The 17626-nt window shown below is 41.8% G+C and overlaps 1 long non-coding RNA gene across 1 annotated transcript in view; it reads right to left on the bottom strand.

Moving 5' to 3' along the window:
• LOC120550692 overlaps positions 1–11169 on the bottom strand; it is a 66624-nt gene extending 55455 nt beyond the window's left edge. Inside the window, exon 1 of the long non-coding RNA XR_005637765.1 lies at positions 10697–11169. This is a non-coding gene — a long non-coding RNA (uncharacterized LOC120550692). The remainder of the gene's footprint in view (positions 1–10696) is intronic.
• Between the last annotated feature and the right edge of the window lie 6457 nt (positions 11170–17626).

The raw sequence follows: 17626 nt of genomic DNA, 5'->3' as shown, positions 1-17626 counted from the left end.
ATTTCACATATAAAACAAACACAGCCTTCTTGTTAGCCATTTCATAACTTGTGCATGGGCAGAAAATCCACAATGACTCTACTAGAAGTAAAATGCACAAACAAAACACAAATTAGAGATGGCATCCCATTTTCACATCCCACACCTCCAACGCACAGAAATTAACTGTTTTCAGTTGCAAACCCAAGCTTCCAAGACTCTCGAGCGTTTTCTCAAAATCACTCAAGCATTTAGACGATCCAAATGCATCACTACATTTTTGTATTTTCAGAAATTTACAATCTGACAAACAGGCCTCTTTCCGTAGTTTAAGAGGTGCTGTTGCAGCATCATCCCACAAAAAAAAAAAAATGATAAGGTATGTTGTCCAATGCAACACCTGCGGGCAGGAATCCATGAAGAAAATAAGAATGACATAATGGAGTAGAGGTTAATTATAATCCAGGGAAATATCAACAAAAACAATATAAAGCTGAACTGAAATGAACAGTTTCAACCAACAGCCCCACAGCATGCTGCTCCATTCCCACTACAGACCAGTGAGGACAGGTGTGGGTTAAACACAGAAAAACGTACAAAGACTATACAATAACAAACAAAAAGAATACGTATATAATTGTTATTTGATATTTAAATTCAGGTATGAGCACGTGGGAATACCCCTATTTTGATAGATCTACATCTAAAACAATGTTACCCTTTGTTTAAGGACAGACAGTGCTCACTCAGTGCTCAGATGATGAACACACCTGTTTTCAATTTGTAACCTAACGAGCAGATGCCCTCCAACAACACTACAAGCTGAGCAAAGGAAACATTAAATAGACATTCTATCAGCGCCACTGTCATTCTGCTGTTTGTTAATGTTGACTGAAATAGAACTGGTTGAACACTAATACAATAATTCCACACTTCAGGGAGGGCGGGGGGTTGAGACAGGGCTAAATCGAAAGGCAAGAGAAAGAGAAAAGCCCTTTCACATGTGCATAGGTGTAACAATGGGCAGAGCTCCAAATGGTCTGCAAACTGTTTTCTCCTCATTTTTCACATTCCTACTTCCACCACTGTCCGTGTTCACTGCTAGATCACACCAGACACCTCTGTATTGGGAGTGATAGAGGAACAATGTGAGAGAGACAGAAGGAGAGCAATCGAAATCAGCATCAAGGTCTGAATAGAATATTTTCCCAGCCAACATTTTAAATTGATACTAGAGATGGCCCGATACCATTTTTTGCTTCCCGATACCGATTCCGATACCTGACCTTGTGTATCGGCCGATACCGAGTACCGATCCGATACCAGTGTGTCATATATTTTATTATGTTTTGACAACATGTATACTACTATCCCTGTATGGATGTGATATTATTTCAATCTTTGTTGTTGGTCTGGCTCAGGTTAAACTCTTTGTGAAACATCAACAAACACAAACAATGAATGCTACAGAACTTTCTTTTATTATCCAGTTTGACAGTCAGTTATAACGGAAAAAGAACACAAATAAACTACTTTAACATAGATTTTCTTTAGGGCTTTATTACGTGGTATCGGATCGGTGCATAAACTCCAGTATTTCCCGATACCGATACCAGCGTTTCAGGCAGTATCGGAGCCGATACCGATACTGCCTAAAACGCTGGTACATCTCTAATTGATACAGCAGGAAAAGCCCAGGTGTTAACTAATAACTTTTGCCATGGCTCAGTTCAATTTTAGTGTCTCTGTAAGCCATATACCAGTGAGCCATGATGCACAATACCAGGAACTAGAACTGGCCAAACTAAATAGGATGCAGCCATTTAAATGGTATTAATTGCACCTGTGCTTTTCCTGCTATGATGTGTCAAAAGGTCTGCAGAGAAAGGGTCTGTATATATTGATGGACTGACTCTTCTTACACCTCTACTCCACATTTACAGTGGAACAGCCGGTATTCAACAGACACCAGGAACAATATCTCATTTTCTGCAGCCTCTTTATCAATCTTTATAAAAGCGTGTTCCTGTTCGGAACGAATGCTTGGTTCCCAGTATTTTTTTCTTCTAAATTCTTCCAAACAACATGTGACACAGAATGCAGTTATAAAATGCTTGGGTCCCAGTATTGCTGCATGCAGCATTGTCAGGTGGCATGTCCGTTCGAAGTGTCCTCGAGAACAGCTCATCCGATGGTAAATTTGCCTCTCGTTCACCCCTTCACATACACCAATGGTGATGTAGAAGGCCACTGTTTGTTTGCTACAGGGTCTTTTGTTAGCTACTTGAAATGTGTCACAAGGAAGCTGCCCAAACCACTTAAGATCTGTTTCCTTGGGTTCTTTTACAATTCGATAAAACTCTTAACTGTGTGGATCTGTGTTGCTGCATCCACATTCTATTGTGTTTGGGTTCCCCCAAACTATGTTTGATTTTACATTATATCTACAAAGAAACTAATAACAACTAGCACAATCATTTGTATTAATATGCATAGCTATTTGTTTGAGAACAAAATCAGTTATACACTAATAGTGTTCACAGTTATGAATGTAGTTGAATGTATTGATGTAGAAGCTTTCCAACATTATGGCCAGATGTAGCCTCATTCATTTTGTCTTTGATTAATTTTTTATATTTTTGCAATAAAATAAAATAAACATAGCTGCAGCGATCTTAAATTAGGTGTGTCCCAGGCTAATCTGCAGGATGGGGATTGAGGTCATCAAGGTATTTTTTTTAATGGATTATATAAAACTCAATCTCTTTCTGATCCTTTGTTTGTCATAATCCATTGCACCCTTTTAAACACTGGAACATTTTCCTAAATGCCCAGCATTTGCAGCATTTTTTCAAAAAACCTCTGAAGTGCTGCTTTTGAACTTCAGTATCTTGTTCATGCTGTGGATAAGGAGAGAATGTCTCGATCGTGTTTATATCTTCCTTCCACAAAAAAATACACCCTTTTTTCTCTGTGGATACCATAAAAAACAATAAAGGCAACACATTACCATTGGAAACTGTAAGGAAAGCAGTGATGCAGGCTGTGTTTTGTTAATGCAAAGCGATTTAACATATCTTATTATGTAGGAAAAGACATTCCTAAGTACAACTGTGGACAAAAACACAGCCAGATTGTGAATTGGCAATGGGCACCAAGTTAAGTAGAAAGTGACTAAGAAAACTAGAAATAGCTGATGTGTACAAATGAGAGGTTCTGCAGAAATCACCCTGGAACACGAAGCAGAGTGGTGCAGAGAAGCCTCCTGGAACACAGTCAACACATTTCACACAGGCAGGGTCTGGAAACAACACGCTTGGGGCTTCCACCTTCATTTAGATGAAAATGGACCTCCTCAAGAGGAAATAAAGCCATTTTTAACTCCCCCTCTCACTACGAGTCGGCCTCCTATAATGTGCCCAGTCAATGGACTGTGGGTTTATTCAACTGCAGGCAGCCCAAAGCACAGCCATAAATAATGTAGGGCAGCTCACATGAAACCCTAATCACCATTGTGCTGTCACCCAACAGAGAAGATTGCTTGTTTAATTTACTGCGCCGCATCTGTCTCAGTTCTGCCCAATTTACTTCTCACAATTTCAATTGGCAAGTACTCCAGGTATTTATCAATTTGCTTTTCATCCAATGCCATGAATCAATAAGAAGGCAATATTCATGTATAGAAGTCTGTGGGAGTGTGTGTTTGTGTAGGCACGTGTGTGTGTGTGTGCGCGCATGTGTTTCGAGTGTGATGGTGTGTATGTGTGACATGAAGAACAAACAAAAAAGCTGCAGCTTGTGAAACAACAAAGGCTATGAACACTCAATAACCAGAGACTCATTATTGGCCATATACAACGCACTTCATTACATTACTATTCCATTAGCATGCAGACATTTGCATATTACAGTCACCTCTTTACAGAGGCTGTTGATCATAAATGGCAGCCATATGCTGCCTGGTGTGCCATATTACAGAATTATTACTGCGACACAAAAAGCCAAGAAAAATGGAAATTATGGTGGCACAAAATGAAGTACAAAACCAATCAAAGGATCTGCTGTTATTGATAGTGTCTCACTGACTGAATGAGTATCATTTACATCCACGAGTTATGCTTTCTCGCTGACAAACCTCTGCACGCTGAGGCCTAGTTTGCTGGGTGCATTTCTGAGATACTTTCCTCCAAAAATACACATACTGTTCATGTATTTTCTTTATGCGTAAACTACTAAAAAACAACAACAGTTTATTTAGCTTTTATAGGAACAAAACATAGAAGATGAATTACTGCTTTATAAACCAACACAAAAGGTAAATGTAACTAGCCCCTAATCATCTTTTGCTGCAGTGTTTTGGGGGATAATTTTGGCTAGACGTCCACTCCTCCAGCGGCAAACACAGCAATCCTGTCATCCAACAGGCTCTGTGCCACAACATCTCAGCATGACAGATATTTGGTGCGATGGCTCTTCTGCACTGTGATGACAGCCCATGGAGACAGAATAAGTGGCAGAGGCTCACTAGCTACATAGACTTGGCAGCAGAGCAGTAGGACAACGATGCTATGAGATGAGCCACTTACTAGTTGTTTGAGCTAGCAGCAGCAAAAGAGTGGTATCATCTTTGTTCGGGACCATTATCTCTCCACCGTGGTGTTCACTTCACACTGATAAAGGTGGCCTAGCAACAAGAGGTAATGTGCAAGCAGCTGCAGCCACAGCAGCTGGGTAATACACTGTCAACTGCCACATACGCCCACACAGGAGGCACAATAGAGGGGATTTGTTCCACTGAAATCAGTGTTAAGATGTGTTGGTGTGTGTGTAGTGCTTTGAAACTGGACATGGCCACTGCGCAGGAGACTCACATGTAATGTTCCCTATAAGTAACCACTACAGTGTTAACAGATTACTGTTGTAACCTGGAGTAGATTTGTTTGTTTAAAGTCTAGTTTTCTAGCTAAAACTCCAATGATTCTCAGGTTTCAGCTTCTCCAATGTGAATATGTTCAGCTCGTCTCTGTTTTTATCATGGTTTTGGAAGATAATGAAAGTAATCGTGCGTTTCACAGCAATAATCTGGAGCCATCCGGTGTGACGAGTCCAATCGTTTTGTCTACTTTAATATACTCTATCTGGCACGTGAGCAATCTTTTTGATATACATATTGTCTACATTTCAAATTACCTACAAAAAGAGTAAGACTAAAATTATACCAAGTAAATATGAAAATGAAAGGTTTTGTTCCTCTGGACAACTAACCAAAAATCACTTTAATGTCATAACTAAACACACACACACTTGGCACAGAGCAGTACTGGTATTATCGAGGAGTGCTTAAGGACAGATTGGCTGGTCAGACATCTGTGTAAGTGACACCAGCTATCTGGCTAGCTGTCTCACTCATGGCAGCAGAGGGTTAACTTGGCAGCTGAGCTGTACAGTGCAGCTCTAAAAGGAATATTAACAGCATGTCCCTCAGTGCCGACTGAGAGAGAGCAACAGGAAAAAAGGAGGACGGAGAGAAAAGGAGAGTTTGAGAAAAGGCAAGGAGCAAAGGGGCGGGTGTGCGAATCCAATTTCCAGTGACAGTGCGCTCAGGATCACTGTTTCAGTGAAAGAACATATCATCTGTCAAAGTTAATGGCAGTGTCCTGGGGAAAATGAAGGAAAATAGAATGGAGACCATTCATTAAGAAGGTGGGGGATGGGGGGTGTCGAAGCCACCGGTCTACTCCACTGTCTCCACAGGGAAATAAATATATACGCAAGCCATTATTTGTGCATTGACGAGGTTGCAAATGCAGCCACGATCAAGGACTGGTTCTCATGCTACAGAGATAATATTAGCGCAGATGCCTGAACAGGAATCCGTGGGCTCGAGCACAGAGATATCACTGGGAATGAAGAGGTCGGCCTGGCTGCCTGGTAGGACGGCTGGCAGGCCAGCTAACAGGCCCGGCCAGTCTGTCTCTCACTCAGAGCTGTGGATGTACTCAGAGGAAGCAATTGATACCATTGTTTTATGGAGAGGAGGGTGGAGGGGGATTAAGAACCAACAATAGGACTCTTTCACTCGAAATGTCAGCCGTCATGCCGGGGGACTGTCCGACTGGGCAGAGACACTTTAGCAAAAACGCCAAGGTACAAAATGAGTGTGGAAAATAGTATGAAACCCTGTGACGAGGGCAATGAAACAGTGAGACATGGGCCAGAACGTTCCCCTGCCAAATGGTAGAAATGCAATCTCAAACATGGGACAACAGGCTATGGGAAACTTTACAACGCAGATCATGTGAGATCATGTCAAACAGAAACACAAGGCTTTTAATATATTTTTGTTTTGTGTGTGTGCTGAGGATCTGTTAGTCTAAAAACAAGCAGTACAGCTCTGCAAATAATTATGTCAATGATTTCAAGGTCTACCAAAACAAGCGGTAGCTTGAAACGCATTCAAAATCAATAACCAGGATAATAGGTTATATGGGTCTTTAGCTCAGCCTCATTAGGAAAAAAAGGAGACAAACGTGGCCTGATTCTTCAGGCAAATTAACATAGTGAGGAACCTAAAATATCACAACTGATGATCCACTCTGGGACATGTTATCATGAGACTATACAACGGAGAGATACAAAGTTCTCTCTCTGAGTGCTTTGATAACCCCACTGGCCTCGGACCTCTTTGAAAAGCTCACTCTGAAGGTTTGGGGTGAATATAAAGAGCAAGTTGAAGTGAGGTACCCTGCCGCTTTAAGGCTGGGATGAAACCGAGTTATTCTACCACTCTGACCTAATTGCTCTCTCGCTCTCCCGACATGAACGCTGGGAGCTGTGCACTCTGACACGTAAAGATTATTTAATACCATCAAAGCCATAAAAAGAGGAATAAAAAGAGGCCGTGTAAAAGAGGGGGCTGGTTAACCATTGCGAGGCTGGCAGGGCCGAGCAGTCCATGTGGAAAGCAGCGGAAAGAGAATCAGTATGCAAAAGCAGGCCTGTGTAACTGCCGCCGGACGATGTGAGTGGAGCTCCCACATCCCAACATCACAGCGGCTCCAGAACTCCCCCTCCAAAGAAATCCCACTCGGCTTCGGCTACACTCTCCTGGTATCTGCTCCCACCCTTCTTCTCTCCTGCTTTTCCCACACTCGCCCAAGTCCCTAAAGGCAATGACTACGTCATTGGGCACCACTGCCAAACCACTGTAATATCCCAATTTATTTCTACTTATTCTAACAGAGTGTGGGCCTGTTTCATTTAGGTCAAGGCTGGTTTTATTAGGGTAAAGCTACACTGCTTGATTCCACTGGACTCCATTTGTAGAAGTGTTTCTCTATTAGGCCAAAGACTTCTGACAAATGGAACTTTTAACGAAAGGCAATATCAGCAAATTGGTAAACCAACACATGTACACATCAAAACAATGTCTGAAAAGCTAACCCTAACCCTGTTTTTTCCTATTTACAGTAAGTGAAACTTTAATTCGGCAGTGTGGTTTTTTTCACTTTAACTACTTCCAACTCCAGAAACAGAGCTACCACCAGTGTGTGGGTGGGACTGGGTAGAGGTGTTTACCGTTTGGCAAGCACTGGGTGACATCTCCAGGTTGCCCTGCCATTGTGGGGAGCGTGTCTCATCTGTCAGTGCCTGATGAGTTTGTGCTACACAGGCTCATGAGTCAGCCTGGCTCGTCAACAACAAGGGAGCAGGCTGCTGTGGCCAGGCTGTGTTTAGACCGCTACAGACAGAAGCAAACCAAACCACCTGACACACTGAGGGCTTTTTTCAGGGAAAGCTAGGTCCAATGCCAAATGTAGCCAAGCGTATATCTCTATAATCAATCAATCAACTTTATTCAAGACACAGAGGTCCATAGAAACAACACAATACAAATATATGTATAAATATAAAAACAATACAAAACATTTAAGAATGGTGCCGATGAGGCATCATTTTTTTTTATAACATATACAGGCTTCGAGTCCATTGTTTCCAAAAGCAAGATGTATACCTTGTGTCACTCTTAGAAACGTCAACTATGGACACAGTGATCATATTCGTTGACCCTGTCAGTCTGCACATGAATCTATACATAAAAGTTCTTAAAACAGAATTATAATATTTCCTCTTCTGTTCTAATAGGAAAAGCTGGCTAGATCTGCATTCTGCATCCTCCCCCCCCGATTTTGGTGGTTTATGTGTTATTTGTGAAGGATGCTATCTTGTGACTGAGATCAAAACGATTCTCAAGAATCGACAATGTGGTGACCTACTCAGCTGTGTGGATGACACCATTTATAACACCTGATAGTAATACGAGGAAGGAAAAACACACCTACCGTGCCATGCAATATTAAAAAATAGGTCACTCAAAATGTGTAAATTCAACAAAGTTGATAATAGTTTTATACAATTGCTCCACAAAAATGTTAAAAAAAAGATAATTTAGAGAAATCTATTGAATACATAAAAAAAACAGCTGAGCAGAATCAGCTGGCAGATTGAACTGCCCAATATTCTGCACACAAATGTATCCAAATGTGAACAATCCAACCAACCTTTAATAACTCACTTTTCATGCAGTGAAGTCATCTCTTCCACAGGTAATAAGCAAATCAATCAAACATGACAAACAAAACTGAAAGAGCTAGGAGCCGCTGACTCACTACTACTGTGTGTTTAAAGAACAAAGAGGGAAAAAAAGTTTCTTTCCAGTGTCATTCACACTTGACTTTACAATCTGCAGAGGAAGGAAAGGGACACTGCAAGGGAGTGGGGCAAAGTGTATGCCGCTGCCACCACGACGATGACACATTTAGTGCCATGTGAAGCCGAGGCGTGCAAGGCCTTTAACTGGCACTGTTCACACGAGGAGAGAACCAACTTCCCGTTGATGCTTGTCAGAGAGTGTTAGTATCACAAAAAACAACCACCTCGTGCTGCGTAACAGAACACTACTGCATAACAAATAAGTACAACACTGGGAAGTTTAACATTTTAAAAAGACGCACGGTTAATTTCTGGGTTCTCTAGTTTGGAATATATTGTTGCGAGAAACAATGAAATCATTTCTGCTCTAGGAGGCAGCATGAGAAAAAACATGTGACTAGAGCTGCTGTCAAGAATGATTTGAGGATATCTCTCCAAAATGTTCTCACTATGTTAGATATTAATATATGAGATGAGCATGACATGGGATCAGGTATCTCAAGACGACTAGACAGCAGATAAAAAAAAAAAGTTATAACAAAGTCTAAAGCTTATTATCAAAATCATGATAATATGTGACAGTTTAGAGGTCAGGTAAACAATCGTGGGTTTAGCCCAAGCCTTCCCAATTACAGCGGTGGCACAACATTTAACTGTGAATCACACGAAGAGAGGAGGTGACAGGGTGGGAAAACCCTCAGACGCACCAAATTTTCCACTGAGTGACTTCCTCTAATCAATGCATCTTGCTCTGAATGTCACAGGTTGTCACAGAAAAGGGCATCTTCTTCTGCTTCCTCCAGCCCCACCCCACAACAAAAAAATCGGTCTGGGCTGAGATGCCTGCTGCAGCCAGTAATGCGGAAGCATAAATCTAGCGTCACAAAATATCATTCAACGAATCACGCTGTGCCAAAGTGCACAGACTAAACAGGTTACTCAAATAAAAGGAAACATCTGGAAAGTACTTGTTACAGCTGTAAAAGGAGGTTAATGCGCACTGTAATCTGTGGTTTAACAAGACAACATTTTACAAGATAACACTGATGACTTTCTGATGCTGCAGGGTATGTAACTCACATATTATAACACCTCAAATTGCCACATTATCTTGCAAGGTGTAATCAGGGGTGTTGACAAATTAAGGGAGATATCCGTCAGTTTGCAGTGGTACTTTAAGGCACCGTTTTCAGAAGAATGCGTGTGTGTTTTGGGTCATCAAGTTTGCAGCTCAGGAATAGAGCACATCAAAAGAATGCAGGCTGTGGTTGCCCCTCTGCTATGCCTGTTTACCCATTACAGCACACTGAGGAGAGGAAGTGGGCTCCTGATGTGATCGATATCAACAGCAAAGTATACTATATGCACTCAAGCAAAGTTCACCTCAAGCCTCGAGTACCCGCAATGAAGCAATACTGATCAAAATTAGCGAAAGAAGAAATACATATTTCTCCACATTCCGTTGTTTGACGTTGCAAAAACAAACAAGTGGGTACAGACGCTCAGACACACAACATTGCATGTTTTTAACTCCACATGTCGGCACTTTTTTTTAAATGCCAAGCTAGATAGTTGGCAGGTTGCCTCTTGTTAATTGACTCGCGGAAACTGTCAGCGCTGAAATGTGTTCCAATGTCTTTACAAGCTAACGTTACATTGAGGAGCGTTAGCTTTGCATGCTAGCCGCCCTAACAGACGTCGTGTCCACTAAAAACATAATGTCGCTCGGACAAACACAAATAACTATATTTTCTTTTCTTTTGGTAGCCATGAATTACCGACTTGACAGGAGTTTTGCACTCCAATTAATCAGCCCGTTTCTGGCAATGAACGGCGATAAAAACCTGCCACACTCGTGCACATTATCACCGTGGCCATGCATGGCGCATTCAAAATCCTCCAGGTACCGTTTAATACGGTACCGGGTTAAGCTCCTATGGAGGCTGAGACCTGCATGCTGTCAAATGATGATGACAAGCTGTCAATGGCAAGTGGATGGTAATACCTGGGACCTGTTGACTCCTCCTCCCGGTACCCTCGGGCTGCTGGTGGAAGTTCAGCCGCGCAGCTGTATTTCTCCGCGGTGGTACTCTTTTCAAAGTTTTCTGCCGACTCTTAAATCTGCAAACGGTGGCTCTCACGAGCTCCGGGTGACTTAGCCCCCACCGGCAAACCGTAATGTACGTTAAGAGACGGCGAGCCGCTTTCAGAGAGCAGGCAAGTTTGGCACAGCTTTCGCGAAGGCAACCATTACAGTCACGTTCTCTGGCTGCGAAATCCAACACCAGCTCTGACCCCGCCCCTTTCCTTTTCTGGGGGCCAGTCCTCAAAAAGTGGATGTCCTGCTCCCTCCAGATGTGTTCAGTGCTCTGCTGAAATGATGTGAAGCAACAACAAAATTACAGCATTCGTATTGTTGTGTGTTTCATCCTTTTATAGCTCTTTTATGATTCTGTAAATGCATAAAACTCCTTTTTTTCTATTAGCAGTCTGGCAGCCAAAGACCAAAGCCAAAGTTTCTTGAGTTGCAAAAGAACTAACTTTATACTTAACCTTTAATGTAAGGTTAAAGTCAGTGGTGTCTCCAGTGAATGTGTGATTATGCAATTTTAGATATTTTTGAAAGCAATGCAACCAAACACAGGCTTGCAACAGAGAGTGCAAGCCAAAGATACTAAAATACACATTTTACACAAGCCTCAAAACGTGGAATTTTGGCAAAACATGGATGAATAAGTATTTTACTTTTGCAAGGAAAATAAAAAATGTTGCATTCGGAATATAATGCCTTCATTATACGACCACTCAGATGAATATCTTACATAAGAACGTATATGCTACACATTTCAGACTGTAGGAATACATGGGCTTCACTCCCAAACTATATCTTTCATCAATCATGTATGATTTATTTCTTTATAGTACATTTCCCTATTTTGTCATGCTTTAAAAGCTAATTTCAACTTATAAAATGTGATTTATATATATAATGGCATATCATTGTTATGGGACACCAGAGAATGGAGACTTTCTTCTGATTTTATTCAAATATGCATTTATAACATTTTAAACAATCTGGCCTTTTCTCTACTGCGTGACTATGCCTTCCTGTCCTGTTGCAAACACCCTTAAAGTCTCTAAAATATCTTCCATCACAGATTGTACTGTACCCTTTTTTCATACTGCATTTGGGAAGTCAGCTCCTTCTGTGAAATCCAGCCTTCAGGGGAACTCTCTGCCAGATCACATAAAGAGCTGCAGCTCTTTTGCCAAATTATACATTTGTAACTAACTACTGACTACTGAATTTTATTTATATATTAAACCCTTCATCTGACTTTAAAATGTTTCTATAATTTACATTTTATTTAATTGCAATATGTTATGTGATCTACTGTTGTATATTTATGTTATTCCTCTTTTTTGTGATGATATCATAACTCTTTGTGCATGTTTTTAATTGTGCCTGCAAATTTTATCTCAAATTAGCTCTCAGCTTGGCTGGCTGTTTTAACAGCTGATACAATTTACTGTACATGGCTCATTGGAGAAATTAAATATAATGATCCAAAAAAGCTCACAAACCATGAAATTGTTTCTTTAATATGTAAGCAATTGTTTAAGACAAAACTAGTCATAAGAGTCCATATATTTGCATGCATACATATGGACCTTTCATTTACTTGTTGATCAACTGTAAAATAATTGGTGGCAATTACTTAATCATTTACAGCTTCAAAAATATATATATATATATTCTCACTTTTATTATATTGTAAATTAAAAACCCTCTATATTTTTTAAGCACAAAAAAACAAAAATGGTCAACAGCAGTTGATTGTTTTAGACATCAACTGAAGCTCCGGTAATGTGTGATTTGTCCTTTATTTTTCACTTTGCAAATAATTGGTCAATCAAAAATATAAACAATAGTTTGAGCAACAGTTAAAATAACTGTTATGCAGCTTTAATGTTCCCATGTATACTAAAGCGTGTGTAATGTATGTGTGTGTGTACACAGGTGTGGATACAGTAGTAGGTGCAAAGAAGTGCGTGCATCTGTTTGCGTGCAAAGGAGTTGTGTGCCATGGTAAAGCACAGGTTCTCTCCTGTCTGTCAGATGTGACTGCTACACTCAATAGCTTTCCGCCCCAGAAAGCAAAGTTTTGTGACAGGTGGTAGATGTGAAACCCCTTGTCCTATATGATTGGACAAAAGGCCACAAGACAGTTAGTGACATACTCTGCCTCCATGTTTACCTTCTCAGTTGATTTTCATCTTTTCCTGGGAGCACTGACACTGCTATAGAGAGGGTGCGCACGACAGCATCATCCTTGTTTCCCCTGTTGCCTTTAAGGCTTTCTTATACAAAAGCTGTGAATGGCACTAAGCTGTGTCAGTTGTCACACATCACCAAACAAGTGAGGAATGCAGTGCTGGGGGGGAGGGTTGGTTGTGACATGGGACACACAGGCATGCAAGTAACCATGAACTGAAGGAGTCATCAAATGCTAAAAGTACTGGTGAAAGTAGCTGCTGTCATAACAGAATAGTTGAAGAGATGGAACTGTCTTATTTCACTGCCATCTGACTGGTGGAACTGAGGCCCAGCATGTGTGAGTATAGCATGTGTTCATGTAGACTGGATGGGCTTGCCCTCGTTCACTATAACTGCAGCGTGGGGATTTGTATTGTGTAGCGTTGTGTTTCCTCTACATATCTCTAGGTTGGATAGTAAGGCCTCTGGGGTGTCCTTAGCCCAGCTGCATCCTCCACTTGTAGCCAGGTTTACACTGGAAGTAACTGGAGTTGAATCTTAATGGCTTACCGGCCCTAGTACAGCTCCCCGCTGCTCTTAGATACACATATAGACTGCATTTCAGCATGTACTGTACAGCCATACTGACATGTCAAGCATAGTGAAAAGCCATGTGATACATGTTCCATTTCATGCTTTACATAGCCTCCCTGTATTCAAGCAAACCTTCAGAATGACAAGCTTAACACAGTGGTTTGGAAGGCATTAGTTATGTGTCTGTGCTACTGTACAGAAAGACAGAAAATCTGAATTTGGACATGCTTCAAAGATCCAAGATTTCTAATGCTGCCTTCTCAATTTTCAAGACTTTCAAGGAGAAAAGCCTGACATTGACATGGAGGATTACGTACAGTGTGCATACAGAATGTCTGCCTATGTTTTTGGTTAGTGGAAACATTTTCAGTGGTAGTAGTGATGTTCTTTTCAAAATAGGAGATCCATTACCTCAGTGGTTCCCAAGCTAAGGGTCAGAATCCCCCAAGGGGTCAGACGATGTATAAGGGGGTCCCAAGTTGATTAACAGGATAGGAAAACAAACAAAACTATACAGACTACATAAAACCCTGCTTATTTTTACAGACTGTCCTCTAATGTTAGCTTTTTTTTGTCATGGATAGTTAGATAATTTTACAAATTTAGTCCTAAAAATTATCCAAATAGAGTAAGGGAAATAAAATCATGATGGTTAACAATTAGACATTGCTTTGTTTTAAAGGAATTGTTTGACATTTTGGGAAAAGTGTTCTTGCTGAGCGGAAGCTTCATATTTACCAATCAGACACCTAACTCTCAGCAAGACAGCGAGAAAGCCATTTCACAAAATGTTCTTATTCCTTTGAGGTCACCAGAACAAAAGATTGGCAACTACTACATTACTTAAAGGTGCAATATGTAATACTGACAGCTAGTGTTTAAAATAGTTACTGCACTGACACATTTCCTAGGCTTAGAATTACAGTAGGAACCGCTAAAAATAACAATACCTTGCCGTCTTCTCCACCCGACTGAACACACTTTATTGGTTTAGAATTATGGCAACAATCGCTAAACACACTGCAAACTCACGGGTCTCTCTTCCCAATTTACAGCCCCCCTCTCTTGGCTTAAAAAAACTCACCGTTGTTGGCTACGGCCGCTGAACAGGCTAACGTTACACGTTGTAAACAGCTTGCCTGGTCCTCCAGTAACGTTAGCTGGGTTAGCATGGCGGCGTTAGCCAGGACCAGTTGGGATCACTTTACTGGCTGTGTCTCAGTTTGTTTTTGCGAGTAACCAACTCTGGTACTCTAGCTATATAATTCAATGTGAATCATCCCTCCTCTGGGGAGCAGGGAAAACATTTCCAGAGAAGTGCGCAACGCTTTAAGGCACTACCACTGATTTTAGTAAAACTGGATTATATTTTATGGAGAAAATGTTTTCTGATTTCCCTCTAAAATTCTCCGGCTGCTCTGCCTCAACTCTCAGTGATTTATGGAGTTTCCTGATGGACAGAAAGCTTGACTTGTTGCTAAAGTTATGCTAAACACTAACTGCTCTGTTGTAAGCTAGTCAGCTCAGTTAGCCGTGCTGCCAGGACTAGGAGCTCAAAGTACTGGGGGGAGTGTTGGTGTTTATACCGCTAGCACAGGAGCTTTGGGCCGCTGGGAGGAGGAAGTTTTCAGGACAGGTGCGGCAGGGAAGAATGCTGACAGGGAGCGGCGTCGTGCCAGAATCGAAGCCGGGCGAGCGGGTGATGGGAGCGGGTTCAGCAGCCGCTACGAACATCATGCCAGAGGCTAGGAGACCTTAGAGACAGTTTTTGATCATAAGTAGTGTAATCATAACAAATGCACATGTACAGATGTCCGTTTAAGTTAATTACACTCTGAAACTGTAGGGGCGACAAATCACAAAGACACAGAGCTGCCTAAATCCTGTGATTCCCAACTATCAAAACCATAACATAAAATAGTCCCTGTAGATGGTCATTGTTAAAGGACTGTAGTGGAGCGTCTCTCTCATGTTTCATTTTACAAGGCACCTGGTGAGCCCCTTAACAGGTGCTAAGTTTCCGCCTCTAAACGTTGGGTGCCTACCTATTGACCGTCCACTGTGAGGGTCCACTATTTCCAAAGTGTGGTAACATTAGCCAGCCTGATCAATGCTTTCACCCCCAGCAGAGGCCAAGTACCACATGTCATGGTCTGGTTCAGAGAGAAAAAGATAGGATGGTAGAGACAGCCAGGGGGCCTTTCCTCTGGGTAGGGTGTCACCCACACAAACAGAAACATTTCCAGTTCCCCAAATGTCAGTGGGCAATTACAGTGAGGCATCTAACGCACCGGGACAACATAACGTCAGAAAGGCCAGCAGTCTACCAGCCTTTCTTGGGTATACCTGAAGATGTGAGCCCTGGTGTAAGAGAGAGAACCATGAAGGTGCCAAGGCTTGCTGGTCAATCACCACCCACAGTCCTTTGGCTTTTAATTGGTCCAGCCTTGCTGCTGCCCTCCTAAAACCACATATTTATTTGGAAATCCCAGCAGCCAGCCATTCATCACTCTGCAACTCCCCTTTATTAGCTTGTCATCCACAGTAGAGTGTAATGGTGAAACTGTCAAGCAGCCACCATAGAAAGCACTTCATGGCAATGCTGAAGTTTAGACGATCAGGCTTAATAAAAGAGCCTTTCTGAATATATCACAATAACATGATGATATCACACCACTTAAAAGTTTAAAAGAAGCTACCCTGCCAGTAGCTGAATGTGCCACCTGTGTTTGTAAGTGTGTCTGGACAGGCGTGCTGAAAAGCGACATAGCTTTCTCATTGGTTCACATCATGGCGCTAGGTTGTAAAGAATAAAGAAAAAATGAGTGAGGGGAAGAAAACGAGTGCAGATGAGATTGTATCAGCCGCACGGAAACAGTTAGCCAAGCCCCAAAGCCTCCTTTGAACTGCAAATGGCTGTTAAGAAACAGCTTTCACTCAGAACACATTCAAATAACATGCCACCAACATGCAAGAGGACAGATATTTCCACACACACACTACCACCACCGGCACGGCACTGCCACACACAGGGACAGCCCTGCAAACCCACCCACGTCCCTACCTAATCTCACCTGCAAGAGAGAAAACCCATTATACAGTTTAATTTTCTCTTTCTCAATTTTTCCCCTCCTGGTGAGAAAAAAAAGATGATTTTTCAAACCTCTGACAGCCGAGCCTTTCGCAGGATTTAGTCCATCTGAAAACACGTGGTAAGCCTTGTGGAATGTTTCAAATGATTCCCAGATGTGGGCCGCAGACAGGTTTAACCCATTCTTTTCCCGCTCAGCGGCAGGGAGGTGGTATAAAAGAGGCCTTGCCGGGAGAAAGTCTAAGCACTATCAAAAAACTTTTATCCCTCTCTGTCGATTTTTGTTACTTTCAAAGCATTAGGGCTTACTGAACTGTGGCTTAATGTAATTTGCCGTAAAGCTAAAAATGGAAGTCCTTTTATGCTGCATTACCCAAGAATAAAGAATGCGAGAGCGCTGCTTTTTCCAGATGACTCAGCAATCGCAGGGACCTGGAAAAGTTAAGGAAAACACGGTTATTGGGGACAATTCATACTCTCGACATGGTTACCATCTCTCTGCATTGCTCGACGGACTTTTCTTGGCTTTTTTGCCCCTGCAAATCAACCTGTAACAAAGCATAACATTCATCATGTATCAGCTCAAAAGCATCGCCTCTCCAGGCATTTAATGTAGCCTGCTGAGTTTAGCAAATGCCATATAAAAGAAAACCAAGACTTAAGCTTACTTAATGCTTCACTTGAACGTCATCATCGTGGTTTACATGGTACGATTAAGCCAGGACTCAAAACGGGGGTTGCTGGATCGTTTTATGAAGGACATTGTTGTTGTTACACTCCCAAAGATGGCGGTTTTGATGAGATAGGGAGGGAGGTAACAGAAGAGCCAAACTACTAAACGGGGTGGAGAGAGTGAGCCGCTTGATATCCTATGAGCAACAAACTCAAGTGACCCCATTCCCTGTTCTCCCTCTCTATCTTCAGCTCCACCGTTCCCTGCCTCTGCCTTTTTTCTCTTTCCTTCTTTCTCTCTCTCTCTCTCCTTCCCTCTA

Source organism: Perca fluviatilis, chromosome 21 (assembly GCF_010015445.1).
Source record: "Perca fluviatilis chromosome 21, GENO_Pfluv_1.0, whole genome shotgun sequence".
Classification (NCBI taxonomy): domain Eukaryota; kingdom Metazoa; phylum Chordata; class Actinopteri; order Perciformes; family Percidae; genus Perca; species Perca fluviatilis.
The sequence above is the reverse complement of the archived record's forward strand: the minus strand, read 5'-3'. Positions and strand labels throughout refer to the sequence as shown.